The following is an 18,568-nucleotide window of genomic DNA, read 5'->3' as shown; positions in this document are numbered from 1 at the left end:
TCTGGTAGTGTATAGCCGCTAGCTGTCCAACATGTCTACGAAGAATGTTCAACCACTTGTAACCATATTTTTGACTCATTAGTTTTCTGACTGGTTTGATGCAGCCCGCCACGAATTCCTCTCCTGTGCTAACATCTTCATCTCAGAGTAGCACTTGCAACCTACGTCCTCAATTATTTGCTGGATGTATTCTAATCTCTGTCTTCCTCTACAGTTTTTGCCCTCTACAGCTCCCTATAGTACCGTGGAAGTCATCCCGTGATGTCTTAACACATATCCTATCATTTTGTCCATTCTCCTTTTCAGTGTTTTCCACGTATTCCTTTCCTCTCCGATTCTGCGCAGAACCTCCTCATTCCTCACCTCATCACTTCACATAATTTTCAACATTCGTCTGCAACACCGCATCTCAAATGCTTCGATTCTCTTCTGTTCCGGTTTTCCCATAGACCATTTTTCACTACCATACAGTACTGTGCTCAAAACGAACATTGCCAGCAATTTCTTCCTCAGATTAAGGTCTATGTTTGATGCTAGTTGACTTCTTTTGGCCAGGAATGCACTTTTTGCCAGTGTTAGTCTGCTTTTGATGTCCTCGTTGCTCCGTCCGTCATTGGTTATTTTGCTGTTTAGGTAGTAGAATTCCTCAACTTCATGTACCTCGTGACCATCAATCCTGATGTTATGTTTCTCGCCGGCCGGTGTGGCCCTGCGGCTCTAGGCGCTTCAGTCTGGAACCGCGTGACCGCTACGGTCGCAGGTTCGAATCCTGCCTCGGGCATGGATGTGAGTGATGTCCTTAGGTTAGTTAGGCTTAATTAGTTCTAAGTTCTAGGTGTCTGATGACCACAGATGTTAAGTCCCATTTTGCTCAGAGCCATTTGAACCATTTGTTATGTTTCTCGCTGTTCTCATTTCTGCTATTGCTCATTAATTCCATTCACGAGATCATGCAGTTCTTCTTCACTTTCACTCAGGATGGTGATGCCATCAGCGAATTGCAACATTGATATCCTTTCACCTTGAATTTTAATTCTACTCCTGAACCTTTCTTTTATTTCTATCGTTGCTTCTTCGATGTACAGAATGAACACTAAGGCGAAAGACTACATCCTTGTTTTACATCTTGTTTAATCCGAGGATTTCGTTCTTGGTCATCACACCTAGGGTAGTCAGTGACAAACTGGTGCAGTCTTCGACCTGAGAAGGTTGTGTGTGGATATGTAACACTACTGATACAGATGTCAAATGAGAGCACTGCTCACTAGCTTTCATTTGATTCCTCGTAAGTTGTTGTAGCATTAGTGTAAAAACTATTATTAGCATAAATTTGCATATTCAGCATCCTGTGCATACGTGTAGTGTCACACTACACACGTCACAGCACCATCTTAAACAGAGCTGCAGAGCGGTAGTTTTGCATCATGAATACAATGATTCCTTCTTGTAAAATCATAGCTATCCACACACAGGGTGATTCAGCTAAGCTCTTCGACGCGCCGGTCACGGTGGCCGAAAGGTTCTAGGCGCTACAGTCTGTAACCGCGCGACCGCTACGGTCGTAGGTTCGAATCCTGCCTAGGGCATTAGGTTAGTTAGGTTTAAGTAGTTCTAAGTTCTAGGGGACTGATGATCTCAGAATTTAAGTCCCATAGTGCTCAGAGCCATTTGAACCATTTTTTTTCTTCGGCGCAGATGGATCGCAATTCTGTTTTCACGTAAGTGTGTTGTGCGGAAGTTTCACCTAATAACCTGCGCCAGTTCGAGAACATTTTGGCGTTCTGCCTCGCCTCCTCCACCCTCCCCCATCCCACCTTCTCCCTCGTACTCTTTCACCCACCTCAGTTTTCGTTACTAATTGTGATACGCATTGTAGACAGATCTGCACTTAGGTGCCCTCGGTGCTCCAAGTGGCCGCTACTTATTGTGAAACGTCCCATATAGAGATTTTACGGCTTAAACCAGTTTTTCTTAGGAGCAGGAATTTTGTGAGGCGTTTGCATCGGCAGGGACGCAAAACTTATATACGTAGTGCATTTGTGTATTCCTAGGTACGAAACGGCAAGCGCTCTTCGGTTCAAATGTGCTGCCTCAGAAATACATTGTGCGAAATCAGTTTTCTTGCAGTAGTTATTAATAATGCCTTATTATTTACAAGACATTAAATGAAAAAAAAACGCTTAACAAGCTTGATACACAACAATCAACTCAGCTATGTACAGCCACAAAACAATTTGCGTAGATTTCAGTGAGTTTTAAGAAGCGAGTAAAGCACGGAGCCTTATACAAAGTTTTATCGTGTTCTGTGGTACGAGGGGCGTTAAATAAGTAATGCAACACATTTATTTTCTCGGCCAGTTTCGGTTGAGAAAATGTAATATCTGTTGTGGAACATTGTTGAATATTGCCGCTTCACTCTCTATAGTTTCGTGAAGAACCGATAGGTGCCGGCGCACTATACGTAGCCTTCAAAACGGTATCTGTAACGAAGGCGCGTTCCAGGCAGAGACCTGTAGAGTTTCTTTCGGCAGAAAACCAGAGCATCGCAGATATTCAAAGGGCCTCGCAGAATATCTACGGAGACTGGCAGTGAACAAAAGCACGTCGAGTCGTTGGCCGAGGCTTCCGTCATCATCCCAACAAGGACACGCAAACCTGTCCGATCTCCCGCGTGCCGGCTTGCTGCACACAGCTATCACTCCTGTTGTGTTGGAACGTGCAGGAACGATCATTCAAAATGATCGTTGAACAAATGGACATCCCTGGTGATAGAGTTAACACTCGTCCGCCAGCTGGAGTACTCAAAGGTGTGTGTCCACTGGATTTCTCGCCGTCTGACAGAAGACCATAAAGAACAACAAAAGACCATCTGTGCGGAATTGCTTGTGCGTTACGAGGTCGTGAAAATGTTTTGTCGATCATCATTACCGGCGATGAAACATGCGTTCAGCACTTCGAACCGGAAGCAAAACGGCAATCCACTGAGTGGCGCCACGCCACCTCACCTCAGAAGAAAAAGTTCAAAGCCGTACCTTCTGAGGTTCTGAAGAAGTTATTCTGTTTGATGTCTTCCCTCACGATGGAACGATCAACGCGGAAGGGTATTGTGCTACCATCGGGAAACTGAGGTAACGACTTTAGCGTGTTTGTCGCCACAACAATGCAAATAAACTTTCCTTCTACGTGACAACGAAAGGCCTAACACAAGTCTGTACACCCGAGAGGAGCTCGCAAATTTTCATAGAACTGTTATTCCTCATCCAACCTGTAGCCTGGATCTCGCAACTTCCGACTTCTATCTGTTTGGCCTAATGAAGGATATTCTGTGGGAAGGAGTACATGGATGCCGGGAAGCTTATTAGTGCAGCAAGACGTTGCTCCCATTTCGATCAATGCAGTGGTGCCATGCAAGCATACAGGCCCTCCCAGTAAGGTGAAGTATGGCCGTCGCATTGAACGGAGATTACGTTGAAAAACATGGTTTTGTAGCCAAAACATCTACATCTACATTTATACTCCGCAAGCCACCCAAAGGTGTGTGGCGGAGGGCATTTTACGTGCCACTGTCATTACCTCCCTTTCCTGTTCCAGTCGCGTATGGTTCGCGGGAAGAACGACTGTCTGAAAGCCTCCGTGCGCGCTCTAATCTCTCTAATTTTACATTCGTGATCTCCTCGGGAGGTATAAGTAGGGGGAAGCAATATATTCGATACCTCATCCAGAAACGCACCCTCTCGAAACCTGGCGAGCAATCTACACCGCGATGCAGAGCGCCTCTCTTGCAGAGTCTGCCACTTGAGTTTATTAAACATCTCCGTAACGCTATCACGGTTACCAAATAACCCTGTGACGAAACGCGCCGCTCTTCTTTGGATCTTCACTATCTCCTCCGTCAAACCGATCTGGTACGGATCCCACACTGATGAGCAATACTCAAGTATAGGTCGAACGAGTGTTTTGTAAGCCACCTCCTTTGTTGATGGACTACATTTTCTAAGCACTCTCCCAATGAATATCAACCTGATACCCGCCTTACCAACAATTAATTTTACATGATCATTCCACTTCAAATCGTTCCGCACGCATACTCCCAGATATTTTACAGAAGTAACTGCTACCAGTGTTTGTTCCGCTATCATATAATCATACAATAAAGGATCCTTCTTTCTATGTATTCGCAATACATTACATTTGTCTATGTTAAGTGTCAGTTGCCACTCCCTGCACCAAGTGCCTATCCGCTACAGATCTTCCTGCATTTCGCTACAATTTTCTAATGCTGCAACTTCTCTGTATACTACAGCATCATCCGCGAAAAGCCGCATGGAACTTCCGGCACTATCTACTAGGTCATTTATATATATTGTGAAAAGCAATGGTCCCATAACACTCCCCTGTGGCATGCCAGAGGTTACTTTAAAGTCCGTAGACGTCTCTCCATTGATAACAACATGCTGTGTTCTGTTTGCTAAAAACTCTTCAATCCAGCCACACAGCTGGTCTGATATTCCGTTGGCTCTTACCTTGTTTATCAGGCGACAGTGCGGAACTGTATCGAACGCCTTCCGGAAGTCAAGAAAAAAAGCATCTACCTGGGAGCCTGTATCTAATATTACCTGGGTCTCAGGAACAAATAAAGCGAGTTGGGTCTCACACGATCGCTGTTTCCGGAATCCATGTTGATTCCTACATAGTAGATTCTGGGTTTCCAGAAACGACATGATACTCGAGCAAAAAACATGTTCTAAAATTCTACAACAGATCGACGTCAGAGATATAGGTCTATAGTTTTGCGCAACTGCTCGACGATCCTTCTTGAAGACTGGGACTACCTGTGCTCTTTTCCAATCATTTGGAACCCTCCGTTCCTCTAGAGACTTGCGGTACACGGCTGTTAGAAGGGGGGCAAGTTCTTTCGCGTACTCTGTGTAGAATCGGATTGGTATCCCGTCAGGTCCAGTGGACTTTCCTCTATTGAGTGATTCCAGTTGCTTTTCTATTCCTTGGACACTTATTTCGATGTCAGCCATTTTTTCGTTAGTGCGAGGATTTAGAGAAGGAATTGCAGAGCGGTCTTCCTCTGTGAAACAGCTTTGGAAAAATGTGTTTAGTATTTCAGCTTTACGCGTGTCATCCTCTGTTTCAATGCCATCATCTGGATATGCTGTTTCGAGCCACTTACTGATTTAACGTAAGACCAGAACTTCCTAGGATTTTCTGTCAAGTCGGTACATAGAATTTTACTTTCGAATTCACTGAACGCTTCACGCATAGCCCTCCTTATGCTAACTTTGACATCGTTTAGCTTCTGTTTGTCTGAGGGGTTTTGGTTGCGTTTAAACTTGGAGTGAAGCTCTCTTTGCTTTCGCAGTAGTTTCCTAACTTTGTTGTTGTACCACGGTGGGTTTTTCCTGTCCCTCACAGTTTTACTCGGCACGTACCTGTCTAAAACGCATTTTAGGATTGCCTTGAACTTTTTCCATAAACACTCAACATTGTCAGTGTCGGAACAGAAATTTTCGTTTTGATCTGTTAGGCAGTCTGAAATCTGCCTTCTATTACTCTTACTAAACAGATAAACCTTCCTCCCATTTTTTATATTCCTATTAACTTCCACATTCAGGGATGCTGCAACGGCCTTATGATCACTGATTCCCTGTTCTGCACATACAGAGTCGAAAAGTTCGGGTCTGTTTGTTATCAGTAGATCCAAGATGTTATCTCCACGAGTCGGTTCTCTGTTTAATTGCTCGAGGTAATTTTCGGATAGTGCACTCAGTATAATGTCACTCGATGCTCTGTCCCTACCACCCGTCCTAAACATCTGAGTGTCCCAGTCTATATCTGGTAAATTGAAATCTCCACCTAAGACTATAACATGCTGAGAAAATTTATGTGAAATGTATTCCAAATTTTCTCTCAGTTGTTCTGCCACTAATGCTGCTGAGTCGGGAGGTCGATAAAAGGAGCCAATTATTAACCTAGCTCGGTTGTTGAGTGTAGCCTCCACCCATAATAATTCACAGGAACTATCCACTTCTACTTCACTACAGGATAAACTACTACTAACAGCGACGAACACTCCTCCACTGGTTGCATGCAATCTATCCTTTCTAAACACCGTCTGTACCTTTGTAAAAATTTTGGCAGAATTTATCTCTGGCTTAAGCCAGCTTTCTGTACGTATAACGATTTCAGCTTCGGTGCTTTCTATCAGCGCTTGAAGTTCTGGTACTTTACCAACGCAGCTTCGACAGTTGACAATTACAATTCCGATTGCTGCTTGGTCCCCGCATGTCCTGACTTTGCCCCGCACCCGTTGAGGCTGTTGCCCTTTTTGTACTTGCCCAAGGCCATCTAACCTAAAAAACCGCCCAGCCCACGCCACACAACCCCTGCTACCCGTGTAGCCGCTTGTTGCGTGTAGTGGACTCCTGACCTATCCAGCGGAACCCGAAACCCCACCACCCTATGGCGCAAGTCGAGGAATCTGCAGCCCACACGGTCGCAGAACCGTCTCAGCCTCTGATTCAGACCCTCCACTCGGCTCTGTACCAAAGGTCCGTAGTCAGTCCTGTCGACGATGCTGCAGAAATAATACACAGCGGTGACAAAAGTCATGGGATACCTTCTAATACCGTGTCAGACCTTTTGCCTGGCGTAGTGCAGCAGCTCGACGTGGCGTGGAGTCAACAAGTCGTCGGAAGTCCCCTGCGGAAGTACTGAGCGAGATTTTGTGCACGAACTGACCTCTCGATTAAGTCCCATAAATGTTCGGTGGGATTCGTGTAGAGTGGTCTGTATGGCCAAATCATTCCATATAACTGCCCAGGATGTTCTTGAATGTAATCGCGGACAGTCCTTGGCCAGTGACATGGCACATTGTCATTCATAAAAATTCTATCGTTGTTTGGGAAAATGATGTCCATGAATGGCTTAAAATGGTCTTCAAGTAACCAAATAGTCCATTTGCTGCAACACAGCCCACACCATTATGGGAGCCACCGTTAGCTTGCACAATGCCTTGCACTTGAGTCCATTCCTCCATGGGGACCGCGCCATACTGGAACCCTGCCATCAGCTCTTACCAACTGAAATCGGGACTCATATAACCAGACCACAGTTTTCCAGTCTAGCGTAATGCCCATATAGTCATCAGCCCAGGAGAGGCGCTGTAGGCGGTGTCGTGCTGCTAGCAAAGGCACTGGGGTCGATCGTCTGCTGCCATAGCCCATTAATGCCCAGTTCCTAACTGTCCTTTTCTTGTCTGTTAGCTCCGACAACTGTATGCGAACGGCACTGCTCTCAGCCATTAAGTGAAGGCCGTCGGTCACTGCGAAGACCGTGGTGAGAGGTAATGCCCGAAATTTAGTATCCTCCACACCCTTGACACTGTGGATCGCGGAATATTGAACTCAGTAACGATTTACGGAATGGAATGTCCCATGCGTCTAACTACCATTTGGCGTTCAGAGTCTGTCAATTCCCGTCGTTCGGCCATGATCACGGCGGAAACTTTTTCACATGCATCACCTGAGTACAAATGATTTGCTCTGCCAAAGCACTGCCCCTTTATAGATTGTGTATGCTATCCTGCCGCCATCTGTGTATGTGTATATCGCTATCCCACGACGTGCTACTTGCTTTCAGAACAAAAATGTGTTGCATTACTTATTGACCCCCCTCGAACTTATTCTATCAGTACCGCTCATCACTGATGTCAAAAACCGTGTACTTGAGTGACTATGTCACTTGTTTAAGCAACTTCACGAGAGATGTTGTAGGCGTATCAGTGGTGGACTTGAGCAACGGTGCTGAAGAGTGCCGTGAAGGCGAATGATTTATTATACACTACCGGCCATTAAAATAGCTACACCACGAAGACGACGTGCTACAAAAAATGGTTCAAATGGCTATGAGCACTATGGGACTTAACATCTATGGTCATCAGTCCCCTAGAACTTAGAACTACTCAAACCTAACTAGCCTAAGGACGTCACACAACACCCAGTCATCACGAGGCAGAGAAAATCCTCGACCCCGCCGGGAATCGAACCCGGGAACCCGAGTGCGGGAAGCGAGAACGTTACCGCACGACCACGAGCTGCGGACGACGTGCTACAGACGCGAAATTTAACCGACAGGAAGAAGATGCTGTGATATGCAAATGATTGGCTTGTCAGAGCATTCACACAATGTTGGCGCCGGTGGCGACACCTACAACGTGCTGACATGAGGAAAGTTTATAACCGATTTGTCATACACAAACAGCAGGTGACCGGCATTGCCTGGTGAAACGTTGTTGTGATGCCTCGTGTAAGGAGGAGAAATGCGTACCATCACGTTTCCGACTTTGATAAAGGTCGGATTGTTGCCTATCGCGATTGCGGTTTATCGTATCGCGACTTTGGGGCTCGCGTTGGTCGAGATCCAATGACTGTTAGCAGAATATGGAATCGGTGGGCTCAGGAGGGTAATACGGGACGCCATGCTGAATCCCAACGGCCACGTATCACTAGCAGTCGAGATGACAGGCATCTTATCCGCATGGCTGTAAAGGATCGTGCAGCCACGTCTCGATCACTGAGTCAACAGATGGGGAAGTTTGCAAGACAACAACCATCTGCACGAACAGTTCAACGACGTTTGCAGCAGGATGTACTATCAGCTCGGAGACCATGGCTGTGGTTACCCTTGACGCTGCATCACAAACAGGAGTGCCTGCGATGGTGTACTCAACGACGATCCTGAATGCACGAATGGCAAAACGACATTTTTCGGATGAATCCAGGTTCTGTTTACAGCATCATGATGGTCGCATTCGTGTTTGGCGACATCACGGTTACCGCAAATTGGAAGCGTGTATTCGTCATCGCCATACTGGTGTGATGGTATGGGGTGCCATTGGTTACACGTCTCGGTCACCTCTTGTTCGCATTGACGGCACTTTGAACAGTGGACGTTACATTTCAGATGCGTTACTACCTGTGGCTCTACCCTTCATTCGATCTCTGCGAAACCCTACGTTTCAGCAGGATAATGCACGATCGCATGTTGCAGGACCTGTATGGGCCTTTCTGGATACAGAAGATGTTCGACTGCTGCCCTGGCCAGCACATTCTCCAGATCTCTCACCAATTGAAAACGTCTGGTCAATGGTGGCCGAGCAACTGGCTCGTCACAGTACGCCAGTCACTAATCTTGATGAACTGTGGTATCGTTTTGAAGCTGCATGGGCACCTGTACCTGTACACGCCATCCAAGCTCTGTTTGACTCAATGCCCAGGCGTATCAAGGCCGTTATTACGGCCAGAGGTCGGTGTTGTGGGTACTGATTTCTCAGGATCCGTTTATCATCTGCATTTATTCTTGATGTAGCAATTTTAATGGCCAGTAGTGTAATTCGCTAATGAACCAGAACCGCACTGACGGTTTAATATTTCCATAGCTATTACTATTTGAAAAACTCCAGCCTTGATCTGCGGGTCCGCAGCCCGTGGTCGTGCGGTGGCGTTCTCGCTTCCCGCGCCCGGGTTCCCGGGTTCGGTTCCCGGCGGGTTCAGGGATTTTCTCTGCCTCGTGATGACTGGGTGTTGGGTGATCTCCTTAGGTTAGTTAGGTTTAAGTATTTCTAAGTTCTAGGGGACTGATGACCATAGATGTTACGTCCCATAGTGCTCAGAGCCATTTTGAGCTCGATCTGCGTAATTGGACCGGGCCGAAATTTTGTCACAGTCATAGCCATGGTTTTGAAGAACATGACTATTTCAGCCTCTTGTATTGACGGTTTCGGCAGCAGTTCCAAACAGTTTTTAAAGCGGATCTGTCCAATTTGTTCTCATGTATATGTTTGCGAAGGACATTGACATTCCTCTTTTTGATTGGAGGATGTTGGCATGTGGCTACATTTTACATTACCAGAGGGTCTCTGAAAATATAGCAGAGCTGTCAGTCAGTGATTTTCCTCTCAGCGTGGCATTTCGCTTCAGCAAAAGTGTACTGAATACCCAGTATGGCGGTATCGCCTGTTACGCAGCTGCGCCTGGAGCGAGAGCAGGCAGCCCGCGGCGCGGCCGCTCGCTGGGCGCCTTATCGCGGCCGCGGCTGTGTTTACCGCAGGACAAATGCGCGAGACGTGGAATGCGGCGAAGAGCGCGCATTGCCGCAATTAAGTAATGTCGTCACGTCCCCGGCAGGCACGCAGTCGAATGCCGCAGCCGCAGCCGTCGCCGTGGCTTAGGGCGGCCTCCCGAGAGCCACTCCGGCCCGCGGTGGAAATTCGTTTCGCGAAACTAAGAGAAAGCTCTGCTGCGGACACGGAGCAGCGATAAGAACGCGGACCCGCCTCACAAAATGAAGCAGACGTAATGGCCGGTGCCGCGGGGGCAATAGCAGCACAGCACGTGGAACGGCCGTGTCTCTACCGAGAGGCCAGTCGGTGCCCTGCCCTGTGGCAGCGTAGTTGAAACTGACGTTCAGAAAATTGACGTATCTGACAGGCTTGCGCAAGACGACACTGCTAGAAAAACTGGGAGACGTACAGTGTGCAACGGAACTTCAGCCCTCTGACACCGTTTTCCTAATAGCTATCATACAAGCATAAAGTTATACATCAATTGACGCCGTCGCGGAATATTAGACGAGCTAACTTATGTGCTTCTCTGCTCTTTCGTCACACAAAGTTCATTTCAGAGTATAGTGTTCATGAGTGAACAAATACAGGGTGATGATTCGTTAACGTAACAGCTTCCCCGGCGTGCGGCCGGCCCGCCAGGCCGGTTAGTGTGCCCGCTGCGCGAGTAACAGGACGTGCACAATTAATATACACTACTGGCCATTAAAATTTCTACACCAAGAAGAAATGCAGATGATAAACGGGTATTCATTGGACAAATATATTATAGTAGAACTGACATGTGATTACATTTTCACGTAATTTGGTTGCATATAGCCTGAGAAATCTGTACCCAGAACAACCACCTCTCGCCGTAATAACGGTACTGATACGCCTGGGCATTGAGTCAAACAGAGCTTGGATGGCGTGTACAGGTACAGCAGATTCAACACGATACCACACTTCATCAAGGGTAGTGACTGGCGTATTGTGACGAGCCAGTTGCTCGACCACCATTGACCAGACTTTTCAATTGGTGAGGAGCTGGACAATGTGCTGGCCAGGACAGCAGTCGAACATTTTCTGTTTCCAGAAAGGCCCATACAGGACTGCAACATGAGGTCGTGCATTATCCTGCTTAAATGTAGGGTATCGCAGGGATCGAATGAAGGGTAGAGCCACGGGTCGTAACACATCTGAAATGTAACGTCTACTGTTCAAAGTGCGTCAATGCGAACAAGAGGTGACCGAGACGTGTAACCAATAGCACCCCATACCATCACGCCGGGTGATACGCCAGTATGGCGATGACGAATACACGCATCCAATGTGCGTTCACCGCGATGCCGCCAAACACGGATGCGACCATCATGATGCTGTAAACAGAACCTGGATTCATCCGAAAAAATGACGTTTTGCCATTCGTGCACCCAGGTTCGTCGTTGAGTACACCATCGTAGGCGCTCCTGTCTGTGATGTAGCGTCACGGGTAACCGCAGCCATGGTCTCCGAGCTGATAGTCCATGCTGCTGCAAACGTCGTTGAACTGTTCGTCCAGATCTTTGTCTTGCAAACGTCCCCATCTGTTGACTCAGGAATCGAGACGTTACAGCCATGCGGATAAGATGCCTGTCATTTCGACTGCTAGTGATACGAGGCCGTTGGGATCCAGCACGGCGTTCAGTATTACCCTCTTGAACCCACCGATTCCATATTCTGCCAACAGTCATTGGATCTCGACCAACGCGAGCCCCAATGTCGCGATACGATAAACCGCAATTGCGATAGGCTACAATCCGGCCCTTATCAAAGTCGGAAACGTGATGGTGCGCATTTCTCCTCCTTACACGAGGCATCACAACAACGTTTCACCAGGCAATGCCGGTCACCTGCTGTTTGTGTATGACAAATCGGTTATAAACTTTCCTCATGTCAGCACGTTGTAGGTGTCGCCACCTGCGCCAACATTGTGTGAATGCTCTGAAAAGCTAATCATTTGCATATCACAGCATCTTCTTCCTGTCGGTTAAATTTCGCGTCTGTAACACGTCATCTTCGTGGCGTAGTAATTTTAATGGTCAGTAGTGTAGTATGGTTTGTTGCGTAAGCTATTTCTAACATACATAACACAAACACTTAAAAAGAAAAGCTAATTACTCACCCATATAAAGAAAGGAGATGCTGCAACTGACACCGTTCGTTGTTCAGGTATTTCTGACACCTGCTTAGTAAATTGCTCATTACACTCTGCAGTTCCCTCTGATAAATGGTGGCAGTTTCTTGACAAATGTTAATTTTAAGTTCATCTAAAGTATGTGGATATGATTTGCACACTTTCTCTTTTAATTCCCCCTCCCGGCTCGCCCCTCTCCCACCCAGTCCCGCAGAGGTGAAACCCGTAGGCGTTAAGTCGGGGAAGGAGGAGACCAGATGTTGTTAATGGTAATTCTATCTTGAAAAGAGTTATGAATTTCTTGTAATGAGAAGCTGGATGCATGTGCCGTTGCAGAGTCCTGATGAAAGAATCTTACAAAAAAAAATGCAAAACTTTTTCCACGTATGTATGAATGCAGAGTCTCGCGGCGATAACATCCAATAAAATGTTCTCGGGTTTCCAACCGAGTCAATTGCTTAAAACTGTACGAGCTTTCGGCCAAGCACTCCTTGGCCATTGTCAAGTGTTATGGCTGCCAGCGGCCAGAAGTACATCGGACAAACAGTGCGCACTGTGGAACAACGCAGGAAAGAACGTGAGAGGTTTTATCGCCTACACTATCCAGAGAAATCTGCGTTAGCTGAGCACGCGTTAGAAAACGGTCACCACATAAAATTTGGCAATACCTCTGTCGTGGCTCGCACTAACGGCTTCTGGGACGGTTTAATAAAGGAAGCTATTGAAATAAAAATTACCGCAAACACCCTGAAGAGAGACGGTGGTTTGCAGCTCAGCGCTGCGTGGGATCCAGCGATCGCGCGGTTGAAGAGGGCACATCGAACGCCGACTCACAACATGCCCATATATGGCAATGTCACGGGGCCTAGTGACGTCACAGCTGGCAACTAGCGTATATAAGAGCGCACCAACAGCCCACTGGCACTCATAACACTTGACAATGGCCAAGAAGTGCTTGGCCGATAGCTCGTGTAGTTTCAAGCAATTGACGCGGTTGGAAACCCGAGAACATTTTATTTCTCCACGTATCTCTTACCGTTAACTCATTCCTTGAAAAAAGTAGGGCCCATTATTCTCTAAACGCTTGTACGTGTTTGTATAATTTACGTTAATTGCTAGGTCACTGTGCTACCTTAAACAAATTACTTGTATTATATCATCATAATGTTTGTGCACGCATGAGTTATTCTTCTCTGCAGCAACTGAATTCATATACTGTACAATTCATATCATGAATCAGTTTACAAAAGTATTTAAAAAACAGTCCCACTATGTTCCCCAGATACACAAACAGTATTCCACCAAATTCCTTAGAACAGATACCGTGTGTTTTGAATGATTCTGCAGTTTGAATTGGAAACTATACAGGATTAGTGTATCCTACACTAACAACAACATTTGTGATGTAACATAGGATTTCGTTGTTATCGTGTACCAATATTTGACTGATATTGTAGTCGAGTTCGCTTGTCCGCGGGGAGACGGCTCAGAAGTAGAAAGCTTCAACAATTCTTAGTTGGCAAGAGGAAGAAAGATTCTAAAATTACATTCTTCATCACTTTCCAAAACGTCCTCCAGTGATAATAAATTGCCATTGTAAGTTGTATGTATATCTTAACAAATGTTAAAATGCTTACACCATCTGTTAAAACAGAATGATTCATGTTCAAATGACATATTCGACACGGAATCCTTCATTTGTATATAATATCTAATGGCTTTAAAGAACATAATGTTTCAAGTACTTACCGTTCATAGTAGCACGTCTATTGTACATTACTTAACAGTGATATAAGACTTATGGGAACGCAGTAAGAGTCACTCATTCGAAATGTGAAACAAACCAAGGCAGCAAAAAATGCAGTAACGTAAGACAATGCGCCAGAGACCATACGCCAGTTACATCAAGGCCACGTCTGTGCTGCAGATACTGGAAGACTCATGGTAACGCCTATGGATATAGTTGTATCCTCTATGTTACCTTCTATGGTCACTTTGCTTCTCCAGGCTACTTCAAATACGTTTTCTATATGTTAAATACAATGTAAATGTCGTGTGACTAGGGCCTCCCGTCGGGTAGACCGTTCGCCGGGTGCAAGTCTTTCGATTTGGTGCCACTTCTGCGACTTGCGCGTTGATGGGGATGAAATGATGTTGATGAACGACATTTATGTTATCTTGTGTAGTTCTTTCCCTTACTCTTTCCCCGAACTCTTCCTTTCCTGCGATGAACAAAAGCATTATCTTTACATGTAATATAAATAATTGGCTTATTGCGTGTAATGTTTCATCTGAGACGAAATCATTTAAAGGAAACACTCGTGATTCCACATTTACACCTACACTATGGCAGCGGCCTTACAACAGGAAGAAACGAAGATTAGTTCAACATCACGTCGAAAGTGAGTTCATTAGAGGCAGTGCAATGTTACGGGCTGTGGCTGAACGCACTTCCTGTGCCACCGCTCCTTGTCCCTTTTCTTGTTACAGTCGTGAATGGTGTCTTCGTATCAGCTCGAATCTCTCTAGATCTCCCGTATATAGGAGAAGCAATATATTGGTAGACTATTCTAGGACAGTGTGCTCTCATAATGTTGAAGATAAAAAGAATGTGATGCAAGAAGTCTGCTTTTAGCGTCTACCGTTGGAGTTTGACGAACATATCTGTGACGTTGTTGCCGTTCCTAAAAGAACTAAACGAAGCCTATGTGTCTGTGCTTTTGAACTTCTCTGTTTTCTCGTCGGTCCTACCCAGTAACGGTCCCAGACTGAGGACCAACACTCGAACTATGATTCCTCAACGGTTTCTCTTTGCAACCTCCTTCGTGATTGGACTACGCTCCCAACGGATCTGGATTTGATATCTCTCATACCTACAACTGGTTTTATTTGCCCGTTCCAACTTAAATAGCCCCGTATGTAGATTCCACGGTAATTAGCGGATGTGTCTGTTTCCAGCGATTGTTCAGTGCAACCAAATGAAAATGCGTCGTAACACCTATTAGTACTCAAAGCGCTACGTTTCTTTACTTTCTTTAAGAAAATATCCGCTCCAGTTTTTTTCTGTTTATTTAAAACCACGACCGGTTTTGGCTCCCAAGGCCATTACATCGTGGTATCTACATACACTGAAGTGCCAAAGAAGCTGGTATAGGCATGTGTATTCAAATACAGAGACATGTAAACAGGCAGAACGCGGTGCTGCGGTCAGCAACGCCTATGTAAGACAACAAGTGTCTGGCGCAGTTGTCAGATCGGTTACTGCTGCTACAGTGACAGGTTTTCAAGATTTAAGTGAGTTTGAACGTGGTGCTATAGTCTGTTCACGAGCGGTGGGACACAGCATCTCCGAGGTAGCGATGAAGTGGGGATTTTCCCGTATGACCACTCCACGAGTGTATCGTGAATATCAGGAATAAAACATCAAATCTCCAACATCGCTCCGTCCGGAAAAAGATCCTGCAAGAACGGGACCAACGACGACTGAAGAGAATTGTTCAACGTAACAGAAGCGCAACCCTTCCGCAAATTGCTTCGTATTTCACTGCTGGGTTATCAACAAGTATCAGCGTGCGACCATTCAACGAAATATCATCGATACTGGCTTTCGGAGCCGAATACCCTTTCGTGTACCTTTGATGACTGCATGACACAAAGCTTTACGCCTCGCCTGGGTCCGCCAACACCGACACTGGACTGTTGATGATTCTAAACATGTTGCCTGGTCGGACGAGTCTAGTTTCAAATTGTATCGAGCGGATCGATGAGTACCGGTATGGAGACAACTTCATGAATCCATGGACCCTACATGTCAGCAGGAGACTGTTCAAGCTGGTGGAGGCTCTGTAATGGTATGGGGCGTGTGTAGTTGGAGCAATATTAGGCCCGTGATACGCCTGGATACGGCTGTGACAGGTGACACGTACGTAAGCATGCTGCCTGATCACCTGCATCCATCCATGTCCATTGTGCATTCCGACGGACTTGGGCAATTCCAAAAGGACCAGGACACTGCGACACCCCACACATTCAGAGTTGCTACAGAGTGGCTCAAGGAACATTCTTCTGAGTTTAAACAACTCTCCAGTTATAAACATTATTGTGGATATCTGGATGCCTTGCAAATGCTGATCAGAAGAGATCTCCATCCCCTCGTACTCTTTCGGAGTCATGGACAGCCCTGCAGGATTCATGGTGTCAGTTCTCCAGAGCACTACTTCAGACACTAGTCTTGTCCATGCGACGTCGTGTTCTGGCAATTCTGCGTGCTCGCGGGGGCCCCTACACATTATTAGACAGGTGTACCAGTTTCTTTGGCTGTTCAGTGTAGTATCAAACAGCTAAGTACATCAGCAGTTGTGAAATGGTAGAAATGAGCACCATTTTAAGAATTCAATACCCACGGTTCAGGGTGCCAACGGCTGTACCACTTGCGGCATGGTAGCTCAGCGTGTTCGGTCAGAGAGTTAGCCATCCTCTGTAATAAAAAATGAAGCCAGTGGATCAACGACGAACTTCAACGGGTGTCATCGGACGTCCTCCCCGCACAAATATAAGGAACAACAGCGAAAAAGTGTGTCTTTTTTTTTAAAAAAAAAAGGGGGCTAGCGTCTGTGGCTGAAAACCAAAACATCTTTCGTCCCGGGTTCGAATCTCGCCATTATTTAAATTTTGAATAAAAATCTTCAGCAATGACGGCAGAAGACTTCCATCATAAGATGTCACACTCGTGTCTCGTTAAAGAGGTCAGAGGACTGGACAGAGGTTCAGGGCAAATGGAAAGTTATGGTTAGGTCTTATAGGACCAAACTGCGGAGGTCACTGGTCACTAAGCCTACACACTACTTAATCTAACTTAAACTAACTTACGCTATGGACAACACACACACACATGCCCGAGGGAGGACTCTTACCATTCATATTCTTTCACACTGTATTGTAATCCCACTTTTGAACCTCTCTTATATTTCCGACATTGCTTCTTCCATGTATAGATTGAACTGTAGCGGCGAAAAAGTATGTCTCTCTCTCCTACACGCGTTTTAATCCGAGGATATGGTTCTTGGTCTTTCGCTCTTATTGCTTCCTCTTGGTTCTTGTACATTATCCGTGTTTCCCTGTAACTTACATCTATTTTTCTCAGGATTTCCAACATCTTGCATCATTTCACATTGTCGAACACATTTTCCACGACGACAGATCCTGTGAACATGTCCTGGTTTTTCTTCAGTCTTCCTTCTATTATCAGCTGCAACATAATAGCATCTCTGGTACCTTTACCTTTCCTGAAGTCAAACTGACCGTCATCTAACAAATCCTTGGCTGCCCCCTCCGGAAGATCCGAAGGGGGCTATCCCGAAATCTTTCGTCAGTGGGGAGATCATCAAGACACTATTTCATTTACAGGCCAGATGTCCTGTGGGTATAAATCACGTGTCTTTAATGCAGTGAATACCGTTGCCTTCTGCATCCTCATTTCGTTGATCATTGCTGATGCTTCCATCTTTTAGGGCCAGTTTTCCACCTAAAGGGCATGAGAGTACCCTGAACCGTTGTCCGCTCCTCCGGCCTCTTTGACAAGACCGTTGAAAAAAAAAAAAAAGCTGGTGAATTATTATGCCCGAAGTCTTTGGCCGGCAATGTACATGATTTCTATTTAACATTTAAGTAGTCATAGGGATTGAATCTGGGACTGACGACGTTTTGATTACAAGCCAAAGACCCTACCCCTATACCGCGGGTGCACGTTCTGATATTACACACAGCGATAAACAGGCGTCAAATGTGGCTCCGGCCTATCTCTGTGATAAACGAGTACACTCCAAACGTAATTTAAATTTATTTTTCGCTTCTGGTTTCACACATTTTATAACATTTTTGTCATGTTGGCTTGGTGCAAAAAGCAATGTTGTGCAATGTGGCTTAAATCCTACTATTGCGTAGCATGTTGTGTCGTGGCTACGAGCTAAGATGTTGCTATTCACATGGCAACAGTGTCGTCATGTGTTATTCGTTGATCGTAGCATTGCTTTATACGGTAGCGTCGCTTTTTCCTAACCTCTTTTTGTTCATAATCAAGAGACAGACATTCCACTGCCGTTTGACGAGATGAGTGGAGGCCGCAGCTGAAAGCTGTTGTGAGTCAGGCGTCGTCATTCATTGCCTGAGAAGAAGTGTGTTTACTGATCATGATATTTATTTTAATACTTCGTGCTTCACATTTACCTTCGTGCTTGCATTCAGATATAAGGTTACATGAAGCAATGATTCATGTGAAGATT

This window comes from Schistocerca serialis, chromosome 1 (genome assembly GCF_023864345.2).
Source record: "Schistocerca serialis cubense isolate TAMUIC-IGC-003099 chromosome 1, iqSchSeri2.2, whole genome shotgun sequence".
Lineage (NCBI taxonomy): Eukaryota > Metazoa > Arthropoda > Insecta > Orthoptera > Acrididae > Schistocerca > Schistocerca serialis.
Note: the sequence above shows the minus strand (reverse complement) of the source record.